Genomic DNA, 24,706 nt, shown 5'->3' with positions numbered 1-24,706 from the left:
TTTTGAGTTGCCCATCATATAAACTCTATCCTCCTCTTATATTTTTTATTTGAGTTGGAAATGAGAATTTGAGTTTATATCAAAATACAATTTACATGTTTGTGTATTTGAATGTACCTATAAATTATTTGAGTAACATCAATTGTTAATTTCTTTTTTTTTTGAGAGAGTTTCAACCTATGGCGTCCGCTCCTGATCATAACTCTTTATCATTAGACCAAGACACCAATCAGTTTTTGGTGTAGGCGGGGATTGAATCCCAGATCTCTTATACAACCATCAGAGACTTTACCAGTTGAGTTAACTAGAATCCACTCAGTTGTTAATTTCTAATGAGGTTTGATATATCATAATAATTTCCTTAAAAGAATAAGAAATTTAAATCATTAATTTGAAACTTAAAAAAGTTTAGTTGTACCAAAAATAAAAATAAAAGGAAAACATAACACACTATAACGAAAATTTGAATAATGTAAAGTATAAAACACTTCAAAAAATGAATAATATATATTAATGAAATTATCTTCAATAAATTTTAGAAAATAAATTATACATTATATCACATTACAAAGTGGGTCTACCACTAGTTAAATTAACAAATTTGGGAGAAAATTTTCTATAGTACAAAACTTCAAATGATTGGTTTTATTCAATGTAGTCTTGTTGCTGAATATTATTTAGTTAGTGTGGACCTTGTTGCTCTACTAACAACTACGCAAGGGTTTATATATCATTCAAAACATCTATGATGTCCTTAAGAAATTTTTTGCCTCTAAAATCTTATCAAGCAGGATAGAAGATGGCTTTTGATTATGCATTCATTCTTTCTAGCAACTCTGCTATGTAGCTTAATTAGCAGTTCCCACTGTTTCCAATAATGACATTCAGGATTTAAGTTCCCCTCTTTAATTGTAACTATTGAATATATATAAAAGATGACTTCTAGTGTCATTATTGTGGATGTAAGTGCAATTTTCCAATTCAACTCTACATTATTTATATCTGTTAGATTCTAAATTTATGTATGTTGGCAAACCGAGAACAAAAACATGTCTAGATTAGGTGTTAGACATTGCTCAAGATTATTCAAGTCAAGATTCAAGAACTGTTAAGCTGCAAAAAGAAGAAGCTAGTTTCTATGAAGCTTGACCGATTAAATGTTTAAATTCTAAATTTATGTATGTTGGCAAACCGAGAACAAAAACATGTCTAGATTAGGTGTTAGACATTGCTCAAGATTGTTCAAGTCAAGATTCAAGAACTGTAAAACTGCAGAAAGAAGAAGTTAGTTTCTGTGAAGCTTGACCGATCGAAAATTGCAGTCTGTACAATTTTAATCAGGCCCAAAGCTCACAAAAACGTCTAGGGTTTGTTAAACACTACTTGGAATAAAAGAAAAACCCTAACTACATTTTACAAGTTCTTGGAAGTCTTGTGAGTTACTCCTGTGAGATTTGTGAGGTTTCTATAGCCTTCTAACTCAACAAGCATCTACCGGAACGAGATCTACAATCAAGTACTAGTGAGTTACTGCATAAAGATCTACTACTGAAGGTGATCTAAACCTTTGAGTGGGATATCAAAGTCACAAACGTGGGTGTTTGTGTTCAACCAATTCAGATAGATTAGTTAGTGGAGTTAAGCTGCATGTGGTCATGTGAGTAAGTACTATAAGAGGTAGTTTTAGATTTTAAGGAGAAAATCTATTGTAAAACTTCCATTCTATGAAAGTGAATTTGTTTACCCTGAGGATAACTAGGTTAAATCCTCGCCAGGTTTTTTACCTTGAAACTGTTGGTTTCATTGGTTTTCCTAGGTTATCATATTACTTGTCGTCTTTATCTTTCCGCACTTTGAGATATGATTATCTATGTTTAACCTAGATTTGAAAAATCAATTTAAGTAACTACTTGGATAATTAATTAGGTTAAACAAAACTGGTTTACAGGGGTCTAAACAAACAAACAATATCTACAGGTATAAATATATCTAATCCAACATATTTTGTGAGAGTTTTATGATCAGAATGATACTGCTTTGTTCTTTTCCTCTTTAGTTTTTCTGAAGGCTAAAATGCTGTTGGAGAGTATGCAATCTACCGAAGTAGATTGTACCTTGTCCTGGTTAGCTAAATTTTTGCAATACTCATGTCAATTACCAAATTTCATCCCAATAAAAATTGTCAATTATCTGAAAAGTGCACCAAATTGAGCATTGAAACTAACTTACTTTAGCTCTTATGGAAAGAAACTCACATGAATTTCACATTATTACATTGAGAAGACTCACCAATGGATTCATGCCACTAATTACATTAGGGCCATGTGATTTTTCCATCCATTAAAGCTAAAAAGAAGTTAGTCCCATAAATCAATTTGACAGATATGGAAATCTCATAAGAGTTACAAAGAAGAATTGAAACTAATGGTGTTTTTGCTTTTAAACCACATTTTAAGAATTGAAACCCAGAAGCTTGACAGTGATGTTGATTGATTCAGAATTGTTGATACAGTGCGTTTTAAGCTCTTCTTGATAGTCTTTTAGGGTTTTAGAGAAAGGAAACTGAAATGGTTCATTTTGGAGAGAAAAAAAAAATGTTGAAAATTTTTGGAGTTTAAAAATGGTACAAGTCTCCTGCAATTTTATTTTCTTATTGGTTCAAGAAATATGTTCACTGCTGCTAAAGCAATGCAAAATTGGTTTGCATTTCCAATAGAAACCTTTTTCAACCCTTACTTACTAATTGAAACCTTATTCACTTTGATTACTACATTATGTCCATCTAATTTCTTGGTTTGAATTGGAACCTGGTATAGCTGCTAGTACTACTGGCTGTAGTAATTGTGGATCATTCACTTCTGTTGTGGTAATCATGCTAAATAGTAAATAATGGACAGAGCTCTCATTGGGATCCTACAGTGTTTCTAGGTGTTGTATAATTTGACATTTCAGTCTTGGTCATTAGCTTTTGCTTATTTAACTTTAGCCAAGTCTTCGCTTCATGCTGTTACCCTGTTCCAATTTCACTATGATCATTGACTACTTTAAAACATTTCTTTACAAATTGTCCTCCGAGAGGTGTGCAAATTTAAGATTCTTGATACGCTTGCAAGTCTTTGCTTAATGCCTCTTCTTGTTAGATGGGTTTGATATTTAATCCATATCTTGAAGCTGAAACCTAATGATCCCTTCACAACAGCATCACCACCTTGCCTTCATAAACGTGGCTTGGCTATCTATCTGGTAAAGTAGCCACTACTTTGGTAGATTAGGAGGATTTTCAAGGATGCAGAGGGATTGGATCATTGGAAAGGTGAAATAGCCAATGCCATGAAGCACCAAGCACATCAATTACCATATTTGAATTATCTTATACATACAAGATTTACACATGGCGAGAGGGACTTTGCATACATTGGATACATTAAATATCTTATCGTGTTAAGAAGTAACGTCAATTCGTACATTCTTTCTTCTTTTCCAAATAAAAATAAGGTTGATTCATTCCTAGGAATTAAACCTCTGAAGAAGTCACTAGACCATAAGATCACTATTATCAAATCTTAAATAGGGTCGATTCGTTCCCTTCAAGACATGTTTGGATTGCGACTTTTGTTTGCATTGCAGCAACATTCACTAACCATATAATGATACAAAGAAAAAAAAATGGAGAAAAATTGGTGCTTACATTAAAACTCTGGCCCAATACCATCTCAATCTCAAAGATTAAAATAAATAAATAAATAAATAAAACCTACAATTAAGACTAGTCCAAAGAAAGAAAAAAATAACATGGGATTTAGTTTTATTAATTTTTGGGTATGCTTTAGATTTAGATTTATTTTGTATCACCAAACAAAGAGCTAAAATGACCTCAGAAATGCACGAGGGAACAGTTATGGTTTGATTTTAGTTAATAGTTGGTTCATACACAATCTTGGCTATGCTAATAACAGATCGGCGTTTGGTCTACTTTATCAATTCGGTCCGATTCGGTATACTTCAGTCCATTTTGGACCAATTCGGTCTACTTTAGTCCACTTCAATTCAATTAGGTCCATTCGGCCTACTTCAGTCAATTCAGTCCAATTCGGTCTATTCAGTCATGTTCGGTCCATTCAAACCCATTTGGTCTACTTCGGTCAATTCGGTCCAATTTGGTCTATACGGTCAACTTAGGTCTATTCGGTCCAATTTGGCCAATTCGGTCCCGTTAGGTCTTTAGGTCCAATTTGGTCCATATGGTCCACTTAGATCTGTTCAGTCCAATTTGGTCCATTCCGTCTATTTAGGTTCATTCGGTCCAATTTGGCCAATTCGGTTCAGTTAGGTCTATTCCGTTCAATTTGGTCTGTACAACTTGGCCAATTTAGTTCAGTTAGGTCTATTTGGTCCAGTTCGGTCCTTTCGGTCTACTTTGGTCAATGTGATCATGCTTTGTCCAATCCGGTCCACTTTGATCTATTCAGTCCAATTCGGTCTATACGGTCCTAAAATTAAGAAGGGAAAAAAAAAAAATTTTGAGCTAAACTTGAAAAGACAACCTACAAAAGAATTAATTTCAGTCTCAATTTGTCCAAAATGCACCGAAATTGATCGAGTGGACCGAATGGGACCAAAGTGGACTGAAGTAGACCTAATTAGACCAAATAGCAATTGTTTAATTTTTAGGGAGAACAAATTATACATTATATTACAATTATAATTACAAATTATTTATTTATTTTCACGCATTGCGTGGATCTATAACTAGTTTTCCATAAAAAATGTGTCAAAACAAAATTTTCCTAAAGTGAATTGTTAACCATTACCTTAAGAGCACCCGTTAACATGACCTATTATCAATATATATAAATATATATATATATATATATATATAAAACTGAAACCTCTGAAATTCCCACAATTTTTTACGTCAGCACAATATTTAAATAAAATTATCATTTTATTTAAATAAAATTATTTTTGTTTAGTCTAAACTTAATAAGAAGTGAAACTCTATCTTTTTAACAAGTCCAATTTAAACTCAAACTCATCATTATCATTAATATTTAAATAAAATTATCATTTTATTTAAATAAAATTATTTTTGTTTAGTCCAAACTTAACAAGGAGTGAAATTCTATCTCTCTAACAAGTCCAACTTAAACTCAAACTCATACTTACACGGAAGCCTTTGACTTTTTGTTGACCTCTCCATAATTGGCCACATCATTATTATTATTATTTAATTATTTAAATTTTTTGCACCTCATTATAATTTATTTTATTTCTTCATTTCTTCAATTAGATTGAAAAAAATAACAACTTAAAAATACAAACATAAATTGTATCAATCCAAAGTAGAGTTCTAAAGAACACAAATTTTCATTAAAAAAAAAATACACCAACTAACCTTTTATATATATATATATATATATATATTCTCCACTTAAAAGGAGTCTAAGTAAAAATCAAATACCTTAAAATTCTTGAACTCTACGTTAATACCGTGTATATATCAAACGTTTTGTTTAAACAAAACCAAATCAAAATCTGAATCATATTATTAAACAGATTGAAAGATTTTTTTTTTTTAATAATTATGTATATATAATAATTGAACTCTTCGAATACTAAAAGATTATGATATATTAGAACTTTGGGAGACTAACCGCTTGGTGGAGCAATTATTGGCACTAGCATGGATGGCTCTTAGTGGTGACTGCTTGATTGGTGAGGAAGAAAAAGAAGCTGCATTATATATGTAATTTTGATCTCAAGTCTCAATAACAAACTATTATCCTAGGGTAAACTTGGCGCTAGGTTCAACCCACCAATAGATTGTTTCATCTAAATAATTCCATTGGGTTTTAACTGCTGACTTTTTGGTTATTTTTTGGTAACATTTGAAATTTTCTTTTAGATTTTAACAATTATAGCAACAGACTATTCTTTTGAGGGTAGAATATATTTCTTTTATACTTCTCTATGGGTAGTTACATATTTTTTTTGTTTATATTTTGTTTCAATAATTTGTAGGCACCAAATTTTCTAATTCTTTAGTTTCATTTGAATTTTTGGGTTTATTTTTTGCATTATATGAACCTGTCGGCATATTTCAACGGCATCTTTTTTTTATATTTCTCTTTTGTGTGTAATGACTGTAGTCATATATTTTTCCTATTGTTTCAATAATTATAGGTTTAGAATCTTCTAATTTTTTAAAATTACTTTTTTGGCATTTTAGAAGTTTTAGCATCTAACTTTTTGCATTAGTTTTAACAATATCTGAACTGTTTGGTAGATTTCAACAACTATACCATGAGTAATTCTTTTGAAGATAACTAATATTTTATTGTGTAGCCATATATATTTTGTTTTGTTTCAACAATTCTTAAACAATGAATCTTTCGATTCGCGAATATTTTAAGATTTGACTTCTTCATTAAATTGTAACAAAATTCAAGCCAGATAGGAGCAATTTATGCAATTGTATAGTTTCATAATCAATTTAAGTTTCTGTGTATTGCATGGATTAACGACTAATTATTATTATTTCTATAAAATAAAGTGTCCTTCGTTAGAATGATGTATGGCTGGCACATTAAATTATCAGCTAGGGAACAAAATTAACAGCTAATCCTCGGCTCCACTAATTTTCTTTAGATTCAGAAGAGGCCAAGGCTCAACACTTCCGTTGTGCTTCACATGTTCTTGAGACCATTGGTTGCTTTTTCTTTGCTTGATTGTACCAAGAAACTGAAAAATAAAACTAATGATATCGATGAAATTCGTCAACATTGGAACTCGGTCCTGCTTTTCTTGTGTGCAGTTAATATCAAGAGGATTTCTTTTTTCTTTTCTTTTTTGATATAGAAGAGGATTCCTTTTTTCAAATATCTCATGATGTTAAAGATCACTCCTGACAGTGTAATATTTTAAAGAACACATTGCATCTCGACAACATTGAAACTCGGTGTAGTTAGGGTCTGTTTGGATATAATTGAAAATACTGATAAAATAATTTTTTAATATGTAAATAGTGTCGTGGGATTTATAAACAGTATGTGAATAGTGTGTAAATAGTACAGAAATAATAAATTTTGTCTCTGCATAATGAACCCATGTGATATTACTGTTCTGGAAAAAAAAAAACCAAAAAATGCAAACTTGTCATGTTTCACGTTTTGAGCGTTTCACATTTCCTTCTTTTTTTTTTTTTTTTCTTGCACTTGTTTCCGCTTCTAGAGACAAAATCTACTGTTTATAAACAGTATACATACTGTTTATTCACTATAGTAACATTATTCACGTCGGACCTACAACTATTTTATTAAAAAAATATATTAAAAATAAATGTCACAATATTATTTACATATTTAAAAATTATTTTACTATAATATTTTTAATTTTAATAAAAATAGATTCTATCCAAACGAACCTTATCAAGAAGGTTCTTTTTTTTTTCAAATATCTCTTGATGTTAAAGATCACTCCTGACAGAGTAATATTTAAAGAACACGTTGCATCTTGTCAACATTGAAACTCGGTCCCGCTTTTCTTGTGTGTAGTTAATATCAAGAGGATTCCTTTTTTCAAATATCTCATGCTGCTAAAGATCACTCCTAACAGGCTTTCAAAACAAAAAAAAAGATCACTCCTGACAGTGTAATATTTAAAGAACACATTGCATCTCGTGTTTCACTGTTTCCCAGCAGTGTACTGTCTGGACTCTGTAATATCATCTGTACCATCTCGTGTTTCCCATATATTTGTTATTACTTTCGATGCACCTCTCTTTTATTCATGAACACATTGCATCTCGTGTTTCACTGTTTCACAGCAGTGTACTGTCTAGACTCTGTAGTATCATCTATACCATCTCGTGTTTCCCATATATTTGTTATTACTTTCGATGCACCTCTCTTTTATTCATTTCAAGATTTTTTCAACATTTAATCAACCTATTTTTTTCCCCATATATTTACTATTACTTCCTCTGCACCTCGCTCTTTTATTCATTCCAAGATTTGTTCAACAAAAATACGACTGCTCTCTCTCTCTCTCATTTTCTTCTCCCTCTTGGTGGTTTTTTATGCTATTTCTAAAAATTTTATGGGAAATTTATTAATTATTCTACCTGGCAACTCTGCTTTTTGTTTAGTCATTTGAACAATTTTCTATAGTTCAAATGATTGGTTTTATTCAATGCAGTCTTGTTGCTGAATATTATTTAATTAGGGTGGTCCGTGTTGCTTTACTAACTACTACGCAAGGCGGCAAGGGTTTATATATCATTCAAAACATTTAGGTCATGCATGTTTGATACTGAGTTCAAACACATATTTTTAGTTTTTAAGCAATATTACACGTATTTTTACACATTTTTTCACCCACATGTATTTTCAAAAAAACTGAAAACTGTTATTTAAACATACGTACCAAACAAGCCTTTATGATGTCCTTAAGAAATTTTTTTTTGCCTCTATAATCTTATCAAACAGGACAATAGATGGCTTTTGATTATGCATTCCTTCTTTTTGGCAACTCTTCTATATATGTAGTTTAATTAGCACTTCCTAATATTTTTAATGGTAACATTTAGAATTTAAATTCCCATTTTCAATTGTAACTATTTTATACATATATAATAATGTTTGATTAGTAATTAATGTTTCTAGTCTCTTATCTTGTCAGGTCAAGTTTTGGAGAAATATTACAAGTTACCACCCTAAATAATACCACATATTTCATTTTGTACTATAAAACTCTTTGAATACACATTTTACATCCTAGACTATGAATCTTGTTACATTTTGTACCCGACATTAAGTTTTCTATTAAAAGAAAAGACAAAAGTTTATTTTTAGTCCTTAGGTTTATTTTTATTTTGACATTTTACTTTTCAAAGTTCTCATTTTTGGACTTTCATATTTGGTTCAGTTTTTATATTAGACTTACTATTTATATATGATTGTACCAAGAAAATGACAAAACCGAGTGGAGCAATTCTATAAGTTTTGGGATTATGGTTCCTTTAATGTTTGTAATTGTATAATAAAAAATAAATTAAAAACTTGATGATTGCAAAATTTATATAAAAAGAATCTAATAAAAATTAAATATATTATTATTGATCAGGACAGTAAACTTCGGCATTACATGATATTGCACAAGTGCACAACCTATCTAAAGTCCAACACAACTTGAGAAGATAGTTTCATTAAAGCAAAATTTAAAGTCATTAGAGAAAAGAATACATTTTTCTAAGATATAATCTCTTTTTTCAACCAAAAAATAAAGAAGACAAAAACTGGTTATCGGTCTAAAATTACAGTACCATGAGTTTAGTTCAGTTCTCGATCCGGGGCCCAACTGTTGGACATGGTCTCTCTCTTCCATTAGAATGTGAAAATGTCTCACACTTTACCTTTTCTTTTCTTTTCTCTTTTTGCAGAAGGGGCCCAATTCTAGAAGTTGTTTTTTTGGACATGGTCTCGATTATTATTATTATATTATTTTGGGATTCACATCCCGTGCAATACCTAGGGTGCTAGGTATTGCACGGTGTGCAATAGTCTCAATCCCAGCCGTTTATTTAATCCAATGCATAGAAAATTGACACCTAATAAGAACAGGTCAGCAATCCGTGTGACACCCCTTTCTTTGCTCTTTTCTCTCTGCCTTTCAGCTACCCAAAAAAACAAAAAACTATCTCTTTCTTCAGATCTTTCTCCACCCAAAATTCAAAAACTCTCTCACACCATTGCTCAATCTCCATGGCTACAGCTAGCGGCCTCTGCGTCCCACACCTCCACTACCGGCGGAGTTCCGGTACATTCGTGCCTCTCTCCTTCGGCCGCTGGAGGTGCTATCGTCGGTGCCACCACCACTGGTGGCCGCCGGGTCCTCCTCTCTCTCTCTTTATTGTCTTTTCTCTTTTATTTTTCTTTTTGTTTCTCTTTTTATTTGCCTTTTAGAAGTGACTGAATCCCTTAGAGTTTTGTTTAGTGACTGGGTTTCCTTTTGAGTATAAAGCTTGATGATTTGCTTTGGGTTTGAAAAATTGGGGCTTTTGGGTACAGTCGAATGTGTTTTGATTAAGTATCTGCCTGTAGTTGTGTGGTGTTGTCTTTGACATCAGTCCAAAAATTATGTTGCTTGGTCATGAACTCATGATGTATGCTAAAAATCATTATGAAATTTTTTTTTTTTTTTTTTCCTAATTTTTTTTAGGTATCTGTTCCTTTTCTAAATTTGGATTGACTATACAGATGGGTATTTTGCTGGTGGATAATATATTTTGTTTCTTGTAGTTCATTTTAAAGATATGAACTGTGGCTCTTGATAGGTAACGAGGTACAGTGTTTGTGAGTTTAGAATAATGATTCTTGATTTGTTATGCACAACTGGTTTTCTAAGCTATATTGCTACTCACACTCTTATTTGCTATTTTTGGGCATGAGCTAATTCTTGGTCGGAGTTTATTTAACAGCTTATGTGACATGACTAATGTTATGGCTGGATTGCTATGCTCTCACCATAATGTTGTTGCATTGATCCTGACAAGTATATTGACCTGCTATTTAGAAACCATTCAGGTTCATAGCTTGGACATTTGACAATTTATGCTTTATTTTGAACCATGCTCGGTCCTGTTGCATATTATCTCCTAACTACCTATAGGCATTAGGAATCTACTTGAGGCTATATATACACACACACACACACACACACACATTTTACCTCCTGTTTCTTTGCTTACTACCTTGTTCCTTAAGACTCAAAACTATATCATTGCGGGACATTGGTTGTTATTGCACCTGACAGCCAAAATAATATTCCTTTCTTTTCTTCCCTTTTGCTAACAAAAGGTTTCTTAGAAACGTATTAATTAATATCTTCCAACATGTATGTTATGTGTGGATAAGTGTTCCGTCTCATGTCTCAATTACATTTCTTTTTTGGGTACATTTCATTAGAGCTGTTTTGTAATTTATGATTATAGTTTATAGAGCACTTACATATGTAATAGTTTGGGTGATTATAGTTTATAGGGCACTTACATATGAACACATTCCATTGCTAGAGGAATAATCAAGTGCAGAGACCCGCAAAATCTGAAATAATTCTTGATGAAAATTTCCATATTGATTATGTAGCCTAAGTTCAAAGTGTTGATGCGGGGACATTCCCAACAAATAATGATCATTCCAAAACACAGCCTTAGTCGAAGACGAAACAGAAGGGTGAAGGGGAGTTGTTTTGAAAATTTAGTAACGGGGGAATTGGTAAGGTCATTGGATAAGGCTTTACATTTTGGTGATGGAAGTAGTTTAGTGGAATGGATTTGTGGTGTCTTGGATAAAAACAAACAGAAAAAGATATCTCTCTCTTCCTTCAGATCTTTCTGATTCTCTCAAGCCTAGTCGGGACTAATCTCCTTACTCCCACACCATCGTTGCTAGAGGTGCTTATCACCGGTTTCAGTCCGACAACCTCTCCCGTCTCCACCCAGACCATGCTCCAACAGATTAGCCACACCTTTATTCTAAAAGCCAACCCCAAAAAAATTCAAAAAATTAATAAACTGTGGGTATTTTACTAGTGGATAATATATTTTGTTTCTTGTAGTTCATTTTAAAGATATAAACTGTGGCTCTTTTGATTTCTTGAATTGTTACCAATCATGCCTAACAAGTTTAACCCAAATTTTTAAGTTTATATGTTAAGGCCTTCCAAAATATTCTGGTGATGCTATTTTGGTTCAAAAGAATGTTTGAAATTTTGGTGATGCTATTTTTCTTTTAATAAAAAATTGTCAAATATTTCTAGTTGAACTTTAATTCTTCTTGGGCATTTCTATGAAGATGAGAAGTTATTAGAAGGCCTCTAGCCACACCAAAATCTCAAATATTTGGAAGTGCATCAATACAATGGTGTGGAATTTTCAAGTTGGGTCTCTTCTCTCATAAATCTTGTTGATTTAAGGATAGCAAATTGTGAGAGATGCCGATATCTGCCACCATTGTCTCATCTCCCCTTTTTTTTTTTGATAAGTAAGAATGTTATATATACGAAAGGCTACTCTATGCATAAAGAACATAGAGCAGACCTTGAAGATACAAGAAGAAGAAAACAGAGAAAAAACAAAAAAGGAAAACCAACCAACAAATTAATTACAAAGAGAAAGAGAGCTAAGGAAAGAAGGGAGAGAATTACTAGTCGTGAGGCCTCAAGCCCGAGACCAATCAAAAAGAGTTCCACTAAAAGAAGTAAGCATCTGATCACCGGAACTATCCAAATCCTCATAAGTCCGCCGATTCCGTTCCTTCCAAATACACTAAAGGATGCACAACGGAACTAATTCCAAATCTGAGACGAGTGCTTCCCCAACCAATTCCACCAGCCAAAAAGCAAATTTGGAATCGATCTAGGTGTAACCCAAGACAAGCCAAAAGTTATAAAGACAAAACTCCATAATCGATAAGCTATCTCACAATGAAGAAGTAAGTGGTCTACTGTCTCTCCACAATGTCGACACATAATACACCAGTCCACAAAAACCAATCTCCTCAATCTTAGGTTATCACCTGTTAGGATTTTATTCCAAGCTACACACCAAATAAAAATGGAGACTCGTCTAGGGGCCTTTGCTTTCCATGTAGCTTTCCAAGGAAAGACAAATAAGAGAGAGTCCCTTAATTTGTTATAATATGACCGGATGTCAAAATCCCCATTAGGCTTCAACTTCCATTTCATCCGGTCTCCCACATCCATTGGAGGAGTATTAGCTCCCAATATATGAAGAAAATGCAACCCTTCAACCATCTCCCAATCATTAAATTCTTGAATAAAACGAACATCTCAAATTCTTCTATCCTCCGCCCCTTGCCTTGACAAAGAAGCTTCTACAGAAACCTCCTTATTAATGGCAATACCATACAGCCTTGGGAAAGCCAATTTAAAAGGTTGATCCCCATACCACCCATCCTGCCAAAACCTCACTCTATTTCTCAACCCCTCATCTCCCCTTTTTAAAATCTCTAAGCCTTCATATGATGAATGATTTGGAGTACATATCCGATAATGATATGAGTTAAGAGGTGCTTGCTTCATCCACAACATTATCAACACCGTTCTTTGAAGGGTCACCCTTGCCTAAATTTTGGCTGCTCTTGTTGTACCTCAAAGCCAAACACATCCTCCTACTACAACTGTCTCTACTGCAGAGACCCCTATCTTGACCCGTGTGACTAGGGCTGGGCTTAAACGTCTAAGGGGATTGAATTCCGAGCAACCCCAAACAATTCCTGATTCAGAGAACTCCCCTCCAGACTTTGGCGATACCCATGTGGAGGTTATGGATGCACCAACCTACATAAAGGCTTTTATGGTGGACGGGGAGGCTCTTCCTACCACAAACAGAGTAAGGTCCGTGGAGAGATGGCCGTGGAGGAAAAGTCGCTGAGTGTGTGGGGAAGGCTCTTCTACTTCCCGAGGACATGAAGTACTGGGCAAAATGGGATGATGACAACTTGTTGTTGAACATGAAAAGGGAAGCCATCATGGTAATTCACAATCTCATTGCGTTTCTTATTTCTTTTTAAAGGATTTTGCAAGCTCAATCAATCTTTTCTTTATAACTTTTGGTTGGGCTATCAATGCTCCGCGGTCATTGTGGAGGTTTCTTGCTGTCAAGGCTAAGGCTGAAGAGCTTAATGCTGATAATGAAGATCTGTTAAAGAAAATTCGTGACACGATAAACAAAGTTTCTGAATCCGAGAAGATTAGAGATGAGGCGGAGGAGAAGACCAAGGCCATTTCTGAAAGGAAAGAAGATTTAGAGAAAGAGCTCGACGAAATGAAGAAAGCGCTTGCGGAGAAAGATGCTGAGCTGAAATGCTATGTGGCAGATGATGAGGCCAGAATTCAAGAGTCTTATGAACAAGGTCAGCTTGACTGCATTTCCTCCGTGAGGTCTGAAGTACAGCAAAACCTTCAAGTCTACTTTTTGAAAGGATGGTTTGCTGCGCTTGGGAGGAGGAAGAATCCACTTGCATCTTATCAAGCGCAGCAAACCATCCTTTCAAAAAGTAGACTTGAAGGTTTTGTTGTACTTTAGACCTCACGGAGGAAATGCAGTCGAGTTGACCTTGTTCATAAGACTCTTGAATTCTGGCCTCATCATCTGCCACATAGCATTTCAGCTCAGCATCTTTCTCCGCAAGCGCTTTCTTCGTTTCCTTGAGCTCTTTCTCTAAAGCTTCTTTCCTTTCAGAAATGGCCTTGGTCTTCTCCTTTGCCTCAGCTCTAAGCTTCTCAGATTCAGAAACTTTGTTTATCGTGTCACGAATTTTCTTTAACAGATCTTCATTATCAGTATTCAGCTCTTCAGCCTTAGCCTTGACAGCAAGAAACCTCTCCTCAATAACTGCGGAGCATTGATAGCCCTGCCGAAAGTTATAAAGAAAAGATTGATTGAGCTAGCAAAATCCTTTAAAAAGAAATAAGAAATGCAATGAGATTGTGAATTACCATGATGGCTTCCCTTTTCATGTTCAGCAGCAAGTTGTCATCATCCCATTTTGCCCAGTACTTCATGTCCTCGGGAAGTAGAAGAGCCTTCCCCACACACTCAGCGACTTTTCCTCCACGGCCATCTCTCCATGGACCTTACTCTGTCTGTGGCAGAAAGAGCCTCCCCGTCCACCATAAAAGCCTTTATGTAGGCTGGTGCATCCATAACCTCCACATGGGTATTGCCCAAGTCTGGAGGGGAGTTCTCTGAATCAGGAATTGTTTGAGGCTGCTTGGAATTCGATCCCCTTAGACGTTTAAGCCCAACCCTAGTCACACGGGTCGGGACAGGGGTCTCTGCAGTAGAGACAGTTGTAGTACGAGGATGTGTTTGGCTTTGAGGTACATCAGGAGCAACCAAAATTGATAAGGATTTCCCTAATTTGGAAATCGAATGGGTTTGAAACCATACCAGCAAACGGCTCTGCTTTGTCTCTGCAACGGCCACTCCCCTCTTTCACTTGGTACGCATTCTATGCTTTTCACTCTATGTTACGTTGATTTCCGTATTATTAATTAAAATTTGACACTTTTTCAAATTCTATTCTTTATAGAAACAATATTATATATATTCAGCCCCGGTATAATTGAATTGGTATTTTGTTTAGGTTTTTTGGTAATAAAAAAATCAGAGACTTTTGGCAGCCGAACTGTTGAATATTGCTTCAGAGTTCTACTTTAAAGGGTTATTATTTGAAAGTACATGGTTTGTGTTCTGTTAACAGCTTCATGGAGATAATCATCTGAAGATTAGAACAAGTTTTTTGGGGCAATATGGTCATGGGATAAATCACTCGGGAAGTTGATGCAGCTAAGGTATTCAGTTAGACTCATTCATAAGCTAATGATTATTGAATTTTTTGGAATAGCATTGGGATTTCCAATTTGTGTTTATCAAAACAAGGGTGCTTGAGTTAATCAATTTGCTTTCAAATCAATAAAAAAATGTCTTAACAATTGGAAAAAAATGAACGGGGGAGGGTTGGCCTTACACTGCTCAAAATTAACAATCTTATACTGTTTTAGTAACTCCAATAGTAATGTTTTTGACTCTTCTCACTTTTGAAATTGGATGTAGAATGAATTGGGAACACAAAATTTAAGGTGTATGTATCTGGGCATATTCAGAACCGTATGAAAAAAGTGCAACAAGTCAACAGCTACGGTGATTATCTTGTTTTGGGTTCATTCTAGATATGATTCTCATATTAAGAGGGGACCCAAGAGGGAAGATGCATAATTCCACATTTGTTTGTTCATTCTATTGATTTCTATCTTTATATAAATTATAAAATGACACTTTTCTGTTGCGTTCTTTAGGCTAAGTACACTCGGTAAGGCAGTACTCAATTTCAAGCCCTTAACTTCTTCAAAAAAGGTACACTCTTGTTGTTTGATGGTTAGGGGAAGCATTGGGAACCCCAATTTCTTTCTTCGGAGCCGTTTCTTTTCCTGTCCCCTGCTTTGCATGGTGCTTTGCTTCCGGTTCTTCGGAAAAATCAATTGACATCCACCCATGTCATATATTCCATACATCACACTAAATAGATTGAAGTTTGGCACTTAATGATATTTTGATAACATCTGGTGAGAGATCATGATTTGGCAACCACCATCTAGGAAGCAGTTTTATATTCAGGTATTTATTATGTTGTTTGCTTCAACTCTTTATTATTATGAACTATTTATATCAACAAACAAAATATCCAGATATGGTTTTTTGGGTTCTTACATAATTGCTGGTTTTTGTTCACTATACAATGATAACTTAGTTTGGATTAAAGTATGGCTTCTGATTTTGAGTTTAGACATGCAGAAGTGCTGTGACAGATTTTACTTTATGCACAATATTTGGATAAAAAGTTAGGATCAATAAAATAAAAATATAGAGTTATACATAACATAGTTTGTCATTTGAAAGAGGAAAAAAAAATCAATTGAATTCTCACATCGAATGCTTAGTCCTTTTTTTGTAAACCAAACTGACATGAACATAATATTAGAAACTTTGTTTTATGTTTTTTTCCTCATTTTTTTGGAATGATTCCAGACAGAAATTGGTGGAAAATGGTCCAAGACTGCTCGAATCCTTAATTGAATGTATTTCAGAAGGATGTTCTGGTCCAATATTATTACAGGTCCATTCATCTCCTTTAAATTAAGTTTTCTTTGTTTATAAATTATCCAAATTCCTCGTGTTTTGCTTCAATTAGAAGTATAATTTTTGTGCAGTGTATGGAATATAAAAACAGACCAGAGTTTCTGATCTCCAAAGTGAGTCAATACTCCAATTATGTAAGCCTCTAATGAAAAAGTTGTTGGAAAATCTTTTTTTTCTTCCTTTCGTTTATAGGCTTATTTTCTTATGTTCTAAAACTTATTTCAAGTAGTTTGGCATGGATAAAGATCACAACTAGGAGTTAACAGAAGAGTTGTTCCTTTTCAAGAATGGCTTCATTATGCTTGCAGCTGATTCCTTGGATATTTGACAACTTTTTAATGAAGCTGTGGGAACACAATATTTTGTCCGCTTTGGGGATTTTCACCTCACCTCAGGCCAAGGGCTTACCTTGTAGCCGATATTGGATTTTGGCTTGACACCCGCACGGTTTTGTCCTCTTAGCGAGTGTGGGCATGCTCATTGTGCAAGAGTCCCACATCGCTTAGAGAAGCGCTCCCCCTATGCCTTATAAGCTTGTGCTCAAGGCAATAGGGTACCACTACTACACATGTGTAGTAGTGGTACCCTATTGCCTTGAGCACAAGCTTATAAGGCAAGGCAATAGGGTACCACTACTACACGTGTAGTAGTGGTACCCTATTGCCTTGAGCACAAGCTTATAAGGCATAGGGGGAGCGCTTCTCTAAGCGATGTGGGACTCTTGCACAATGAGCATGCCCACACTCGCTAAGAGGACAAAACCGTGCGGGTGTCAAGCCAAAATCCAATATCGGCTACAAGGTAAGCCCTTGGCCTGAGGTGAGGTGAAAATCCCCAAAGCGGACAAAATATTGTGTTCCCACAAAAAGGCGCTTTTCAGGGGACGAGCCCCGTCGGAGTATTGTCCGCTCTGGGGGGATTTTCACCTCAGGCGCTATTGGCCGATATTGGCTTGACACCCTTGACTCCCCGCACGGTTTTGTTACCCTCGAGGGGCACGCCTCTACTACTACTACTACATGTGTGTAGTAGTGGTACCCGATTGCCTTGAGCACAAGCTTATAAGGCATAGGGGGAGCGCTTCTCTAAGCGATGTGGGACTCTTGCACAATGAGCATGCCCACACTCGCTAAGAGGACAAAACCGTGCGGGTGTCAAGCCAAAATCCAATATCGGCTACAAGGTAAGCCCTTGGCCTGAGGTGAGGTGAAAATCCCCAAAGCGGACAAAATATTGTGTTCCCACAGAAGCTATTGAAAATTTTCAACCTAAACATGTAATTATTTCAACTCACTATATTTATTTCTTAATTAAAACAAGTAGGCCACGATTCTCAGTTTGTAGCTTTAGTTTCTGTAACTCACTTCACTCTGTAACCACATGAATCATAAAATGAGTAATAAAAATCATGTTCTCTACAATGCAACTATAAGTTTTTATTTAGTTTTATCTCAGTAAATTGTTATCTGGGAACTGGGAAGGGAAAAAAAATTGTTTTTCACTTAGGTAGATGCTTCATAACACCAATATCATTGAGAAAAAAAAATCTTGAGATCTGGTCAGTTGATCAGAGGGATTTAACGCCACTACTTTCTTACATTCGTGCATCTCCTTTCTAAGTTCACTTTGAATTTACCAAATACTGGCTCTCTTCATTCTTCCTTTTTGTTTCAGGTTTAGTGAATTTATCAGTTATTGAATTCTGTATGCAGGAACTTTGAATTTGGAAACAGAAAGTTTTTAGTGAATTTACAGCAAATGCAAGAAGATAAATAGGTGCATATCTTACTCCTATCTTTATATATCTTATTACATAGATTAGGTTACACGGTTCACTTGTTTTGAATTTTTGGAAATTTGATTGCAAGATAGTAGAAATAGTATTATTTTCCTATCTTTTCCTTTTCCTTAAGTTAAGGGTGACTGGTTCTTAGAATTTTCAGCCACCCTCTGTGAAACCTAAGCTGATTGCAAACATTTATCTTAGTGTAATTGTTTCAATAACAAAATAAGCTTGTTATGAATTTTTTTTTTAATGCTTTTCAAATTGGAACCCTTTTACCTATATACATAACTGTACTTTAAAGCATCCATATGAACTTAATTATAAGAACTATCTTGAGAAATATTTTTTAGAGATTAAACATCTAGAATTTGCCAATTATGAAGAAGAATCAGATAATCTGAAGAAATTTCTGTGAAAATCTGATGATGGGATGTATTGCTTGGATAGTTTCTGGATTTGAGAAGCTGATGTAGCTAAGGTACCAGTTAAACTTGTCTATAATCAAATATTATGTTTGATCATAATCAAATTTGAAGAATCCCGAGTTGTGACATGTAAATATATAAAGAATAGGTAATGAACCTTATATACTTCTGTTATGTTTTTCCTATGCAGTTCCTGAGGCTGGAGATGAAGTTTTTGAGGTACGTCCTACCTTGGCTGATGCTCATCTAGGAGGTGATGATTTCGACAAGGTTGAAACAAGAGAAATTAGTAGATCATTAGCTTATATTCTTTGTTTTCTGATTTATTGTTATCTGTTACTAAATTACACCCGTACATTCTATAATTTTAAATAGAGAATAAACTTTAAGAAAGATGAAGGCATAGATCTTCTGAATGACAGGCAAGCTCTACAACGTCTCATAGAGACTGCTGAGAAAGAGAAGATGGAGCTGTCATCTCTGACTTAGACCAATAATATTAGGTATGTGGCTGTTTCTATGCCTTCTTTCTTTTAGTTGATCTCTCTCTCTTTGCCATAATCACAGAGAGAAAACATTTGGTTTTCCAGTTTACCTTTCATTATCGCCATTTGGATGGCCCAAAACACATTGACACCACGCTGACTAGTGTCAAATTTGAAGAACTGTGTTCAGATTTGTTAGACAGGTATGCCTTTTGACAATTGAAATTAGTAGTCATATGTAATATGACTATTTTTTCTTTTTATCTCCATTACTTCAGTTTTCTTTCTTCTGATTTTGAACTCTCTTTTTCTCTCATCTGGTAGTCTAATTGCCTGCTTAAGTTCACTGGATTACAACTCATAAGCTTTCAGCACCAGTTGAAACTTCCATGAGAGAAACTTCAAAGATATGGATGTAATTCAACTTGTATCCCTGCTGTTTAGGAGCTGAAAAATATGGATGAAGTTTTTGTTCTTGGGGCTGTAGTTCAGGTTTGTCCTTTTCTTGTTATTATGTTATTCAACTTATTATTTTTTTGTTACTTTTATTTCCAGACTGGTGTTTTATTGCTGGAGAAGTTAATGACATTGTGCTCTTGGATATCTCACCATAGAAGGACTTGAAACTTTGAGTGGTGTCAACTTCACCAACTTCCAAATCAGAGTTGTTCTCCACCGCAGTAGATGGACAGACCAGTGAAGAGATTAATGTCTATCAGGGTGAGAGAGAGGTATTTATCTCTCTGAAAAAAGGGTGAGAGAGAGTTTGTGAGGGACAACCAGTGCTAGCACCATGCCAAGTGATGGGGTATGTATTTGCAAAAACTTTTGAAGAGAATTTGGATTTTGCTCAAACTAGATATAGTAAGTTTTAGTTCTTAACAGAAGGCATGAATTAGAATCTGGTGGTTGAGGACGTTTTGGCTAGAGATATTATTAGAATGATTTTGAATAAGCCTAAAACCCAAGTATCTTAGCTAACTATAATTTATTTATCTATTTGAGAAATAACTAATCATATATCAAGAAAAATTTAGACCACTAGTGGAATATGATGCTTTTTTATATTATAGTTCTAGAACCATAACCATTGGTAGTGGCTGCGAATGCCCCCTGCCACCCCTCCTGTTTATGTTCTAATTAGTGTGTAGACTGAAAAATGCTTTTATGTCTTCGTGTTTTTAACTTCAAAATTTTTTTTTTTCTTATAATTTATATTGTAGCACAAGGAGCTTGTTTTTATATTTATTACCTCTTTCAATGATGTTACCATGTTCTACAAAGAACCTACATCTTTCTTTTCTTTCTGAAATCTCAGCATTTCAAGCATATATGTTTTTTGATTTTAAAAAAACAAAAAAATGGAAATGTTCACTTTTTTTATTAGAACCTGTAAACCTAACCTAATTATATTACTAAACCTCATGTTTGTATGTACAAATTAAAAATGTTGTAGGTGGATAGGATGGTTAAAGAAGCTGAAAATTTTGCAAAAGGAAGACCAAGGAAAAGAGGGATGCCATAGACACAAAGAATCAAGCTAACTCAGTTTTGTACCAAACTGGAAGCAACTAAAAGAGCTGGGAGAAAATGTTCCTAGCTAGACAAGGAGAATGTAGAGGCTAAAGTGAATGAGGTCATGGATGCCATCATTGGTGGTTCTACTCAAGCCATTAAAGATGCAATGGCTGTCCTGAATCAAGAAATTATGTAACTGTGGTAGTCAATGTTGATGTGAATTTGAATTGGTTCAGAACCTTAGGAACAAGTACAAGAAGTCCATGGCTTAGGTGATTATCTTGTTTTGTGTTTCATTCTTTTTTCCCTTTGCATAAAAATTTCATTCTAGATATGATTCACATTTGTTTGTTCATTCTAATGATTTCTGCCTTTATATAAACTAGTGGTACTCTATCTCTATTTGGTCATCTCTTATAAAGTAGAAAGAGGAAGGCAATATTTCCCATGTGGGACAACAAATTTGCCTAAGGTTACAACATGGTTTAGCCCTTGGCCTTTGAAGCAAAAATTGTCCCCACAATCATTATTGAGAACTACCCTCTAGGAAGCTGTTTTATGTTCAGGTATTTGTTATTTTGTTAGCTTTAACACTTTATTATTACTACCTATTTTTATCAACAAACAACAATATCCAGTGTGGTTTTTGGGTTCTTATATTATGTCTGATTTTTGTTCATTGTACAATGATAACCTAGTTTGGACATGCAGAAGTGCTGTGATGGATTTTACTTTAAGCACGCTATTTGGATACAAAGGTAGGATCAATAAAATGAAAATATAGAGTTAACCAATTGAATTCTCACATCAAATGCATAGTTCTTCTTTTGTAATATCACCGTATTTGTTGTATCTCCATCACTTCAGTTTTCTTTCTTTTGATTTTGAACTTTCTTTTTCTGTCATCTGGTAGTCTACTTGCCTGCTTAAGTTCACTGGACTACGACTGCAATTAACTTTCTCATTGGCTTTGAGCACCAGTTGAAACTTCCTTAAGAGATACAAAGCTTTACTTCAAAGATATTGATGAGGTAATCCTACTCGCATTGGGATTTCTAATTTGTGCTTATCAGCACTATGGTGCCTGAGTTTATCAAATTGCTTCCAAGTCAAACAAAAAAGTCTAATAAATATGCCAAAGTCAACAACAAAAAGGGGAGGGTTGGCCTTACTCTGCTCAAATCATAATGTTTTCATATATACATACACCACAAAAATGTTAATTAACAATCCTAATCCTTTTTAGTAACTCATTAAGGGTGAGAGAGGTATTTATCTCTCTGAAAAAAGGGTGAGAGAGAGTTCATGAGGGACAACAAATCCCTTGGAAGCTTTTGCTTAGACAACAAAACTGGTGCTAGCACCATCACACAAAGTGATGAGGTATGTATTTGCAAAAACTGTTGTTTTAAAGAGAATTTGGTTTTTACTCTATGAAGCACGGGTGCGTTTCAAGACTCGGGTGCGGGTGTGGGTGCGGTTGCGGGACTCAGTAATTTTTGAAAAAGGTGGGTGCGGGTGCGAGGGGACTCGGCGATTAAAAAATTATTAAAATATATTTATTTATATTTTTAATATATTGCTAAGCATACTTTTTCACATTATATAAACATATACCAAATTTAAGAGTAATAGTAGATAATAACTAAAATATGATCTTCATAAATTAAATACAACCTACAAGATTGAAATTAAAACATTCCATAATGTTCAGAAATTAGAATACAACTCACAAGTTTTAAACTAAAACAAAATAAAAGATAATCAACAAGACAATCAACAAGACAGAGAGGCAGAGAGTGATCACTGAGGAGATGGAGAGCAGAGACAGAGAGGTAGAGAGTGATCACTGAAGCCGAGCACACCGGACCAAAGCTTTAAGTTTAACTATGACTAATCAATGTGGCTTCCTTTCAAGAGAGGGTATACTGAGGGCAGTGAGTTTCACAAGGAGTGGCAAGATTGTGTTGGAAATGGGTGGAGGACACCTCGTGTCGCAGGATCTTTGGAGCACAGAGAAGAGAGACGAGTGACGGAGTGAGAGAGTTTTGGACGAAGTGAGAACACTAAGAGAGTATTAAGGTTTGATAATAAGTTCAAACGGTGCGTTTTGCACCTTTTTTTTTTCTTTTCTTTTTTTTTTTTGAATTTCGGCCTGAATCGGCCGTTTCGACTTGAAGCGGCCATTTTGGCAGTTTCGGCCAATACGGCTCGGGTCGGCGCAAATCAGCCCAATTCAACGTGAATCGGGCCGAGTCTCAGCTGCGTTGGCGCGAGTCAGGGAAAAAAAAAGAAACCACGTGGCAGGACGCAGCCCGACGTGGCATCGACGCGCGGTCAGCGGCGTCCCTCGCGCGTCGCCGCGTCACGGCGCGTTGGACGCGGGTGCGGCGCCTCTGGAGCCACGTCCGTGCATCCCTGTTTTTACTCAAACTAGATATAGCAAGTTTTAGTTATTAACAGAAGGCATGAATTAGAATCTGGTGGTTGAAAATGTTGTGGCTAGAGATATTATTAGAATGAGTTTGAATAAGCCTGAAACCCAAACTATCTTGGCTAACTATAACTAATTTATCTATTTGATAAATAACTATATATATATATATATATATAAAGAAATATTTAGACCATTTGTGGAATATGTTGCTTTCTTATATTGGTCTAGAACCACAGCCATTGCCCCCCCCCCCCCCCCCCCCCCCCCCCCTTGTTTATGTTCTAATTTGATATAGACTGAAAAATGCTTTAATTTCCTCATTTTTGTAACTTAAATTTTTTTATTCTTATAATTTATATTGTGGCACAAGGAGCTTCTTTTTTTTTTTTTTTTGATTACCCATTTCAATGATGCTACCATGTTCTACAAAGAACCTATATCTTTCTTTTCTTTCTGAAATCTCAACATTTCTAGCATCTATGTTTTTCGATTAATAAATAAATAAAAATAAATGGAAACGTTCACATTTTATATTAGTAACCTAAGTATGTTACTAAACCCCATGTTTGTATGTACAAAATAAAAATTTTGCAGGTGGATAGGATGGTTAACGAAGTTGAAAATTTTGCAAAAGGAAGACAAGGAAAAGAGAGATGCCATAGACACAAAGAACCAAGCTAACTCAGTTTTGTACCATACTAGAAGCAACTAAAATAGCTAGGAGACAATGTTCCTAGCTAGACAAGGAGAATGTAGAGGCTAAAGTGAATGAGATCAAGGATGCTATCTCTGGTGGATCTACCCAAGCCATTAAAGAAGCAATGGCTGTCCTGAATCAAGAAATTATGTAACCGTGGTAGTCAGTGTTGATATGAATTTGAATTGGATTGTCTATTAGCTTTTTTCGGATTGACTTCTTTGCATGGACGGCAACTATTGTTTAGCCTTGAATTATGTTAGAGTTGAGAGAGAACTCTTTGATATAGAGTTATTTGGGTGTATTGGGGTTTGGGTTTGTGAGAGTGGTTCTACACCACCTTTGTACTCTCCATATTTGTTAGTGAAACTCTCTCCTTGTCACCGCCCGTGGATGTAGGCCAAAGGCCGAACCACGTAAATTCTTGGTGTTCTCTGTTGTGTGTGGTTGTCTATTTTTTTTTTTCTTTTTCTCTTTGCTCATAATAATTATTTGTTAGATCTTTCTAAAGTCATAATATTTTTATAAATAAAACTTATGCGGGAGTGCCATCTAAATACTCTTTCCCGCAACAGTCAATCTATAGTCAACCCAGCCAACTCGGTGTTGGGTTGCTTCTGCTATTACACTTGGGA

At 34.9% G+C, this 24,706-nt stretch overlaps 2 protein-coding genes and 1 long non-coding RNA gene across 15 annotated transcripts in view; 2 read left to right on the top strand and 1 right to left on the bottom strand.

Annotated features, from left to right (window-relative positions):
* LOC126724271 (putative disease resistance protein RGA4) overlaps positions 1-17,042 on the top strand; it is a 129,721-nt gene extending 112,679 nt beyond the window's left edge. For 2 of the 5 annotated variants that reach the window (XM_050428833.1, XM_050428832.1), the window contains exon 8: positions 16,980-17,038. The gene's annotated coding sequence lies outside the window, so the exon portion shown is untranslated. Of the gene's footprint in view, positions 1-15,287; positions 15,313-16,979 lie in introns of those variants that run through there. The other 3 variants (XM_050428830.1, XM_050428831.1, XM_050428829.1) reach the window with 3 other exon arrangements.
* Positions 1-24,706, bottom strand: part of LOC126724288 (E3 ubiquitin-protein ligase makorin-like) — a 133,261-nt gene that overhangs the window by 95,040 nt on the left and 13,515 nt on the right. The window lies entirely within an intron of this gene.
* Positions 17,993-24,492, top strand: LOC126724313 (uncharacterized). Of its 3 annotated transcripts, XR_007654909.1 has the most exons (11): positions 17,993-18,499; positions 18,893-18,987; positions 19,125-19,204; positions 19,357-19,437; positions 19,525-19,622; positions 19,744-19,911; positions 20,034-20,227; positions 20,876-21,503; positions 21,636-21,695; positions 21,851-21,968; positions 23,969-24,492. It is a non-coding gene; the product is annotated as an uncharacterized LOC126724313 (long non-coding RNA). The 3 variants fall into 3 exon arrangements; XR_007654908.1 differs by lacking the exon at positions 17,993-18,499 and having other exon boundaries at positions 18,557-18,987; XR_007654910.1 differs by lacking the exons at positions 17,993-18,499; positions 19,125-19,204 and having other exon boundaries at positions 18,557-18,987; positions 19,310-19,437.

Source organism: Quercus robur, chromosome 4, assembly GCF_932294415.1.
Source record: "Quercus robur chromosome 4, dhQueRobu3.1, whole genome shotgun sequence".
NCBI classification, from domain to species: Eukaryota; Viridiplantae; Streptophyta; class Magnoliopsida; order Fagales; family Fagaceae; genus Quercus; species Quercus robur.
This window is presented reverse-complemented; position numbering and strand designations above follow the sequence as displayed.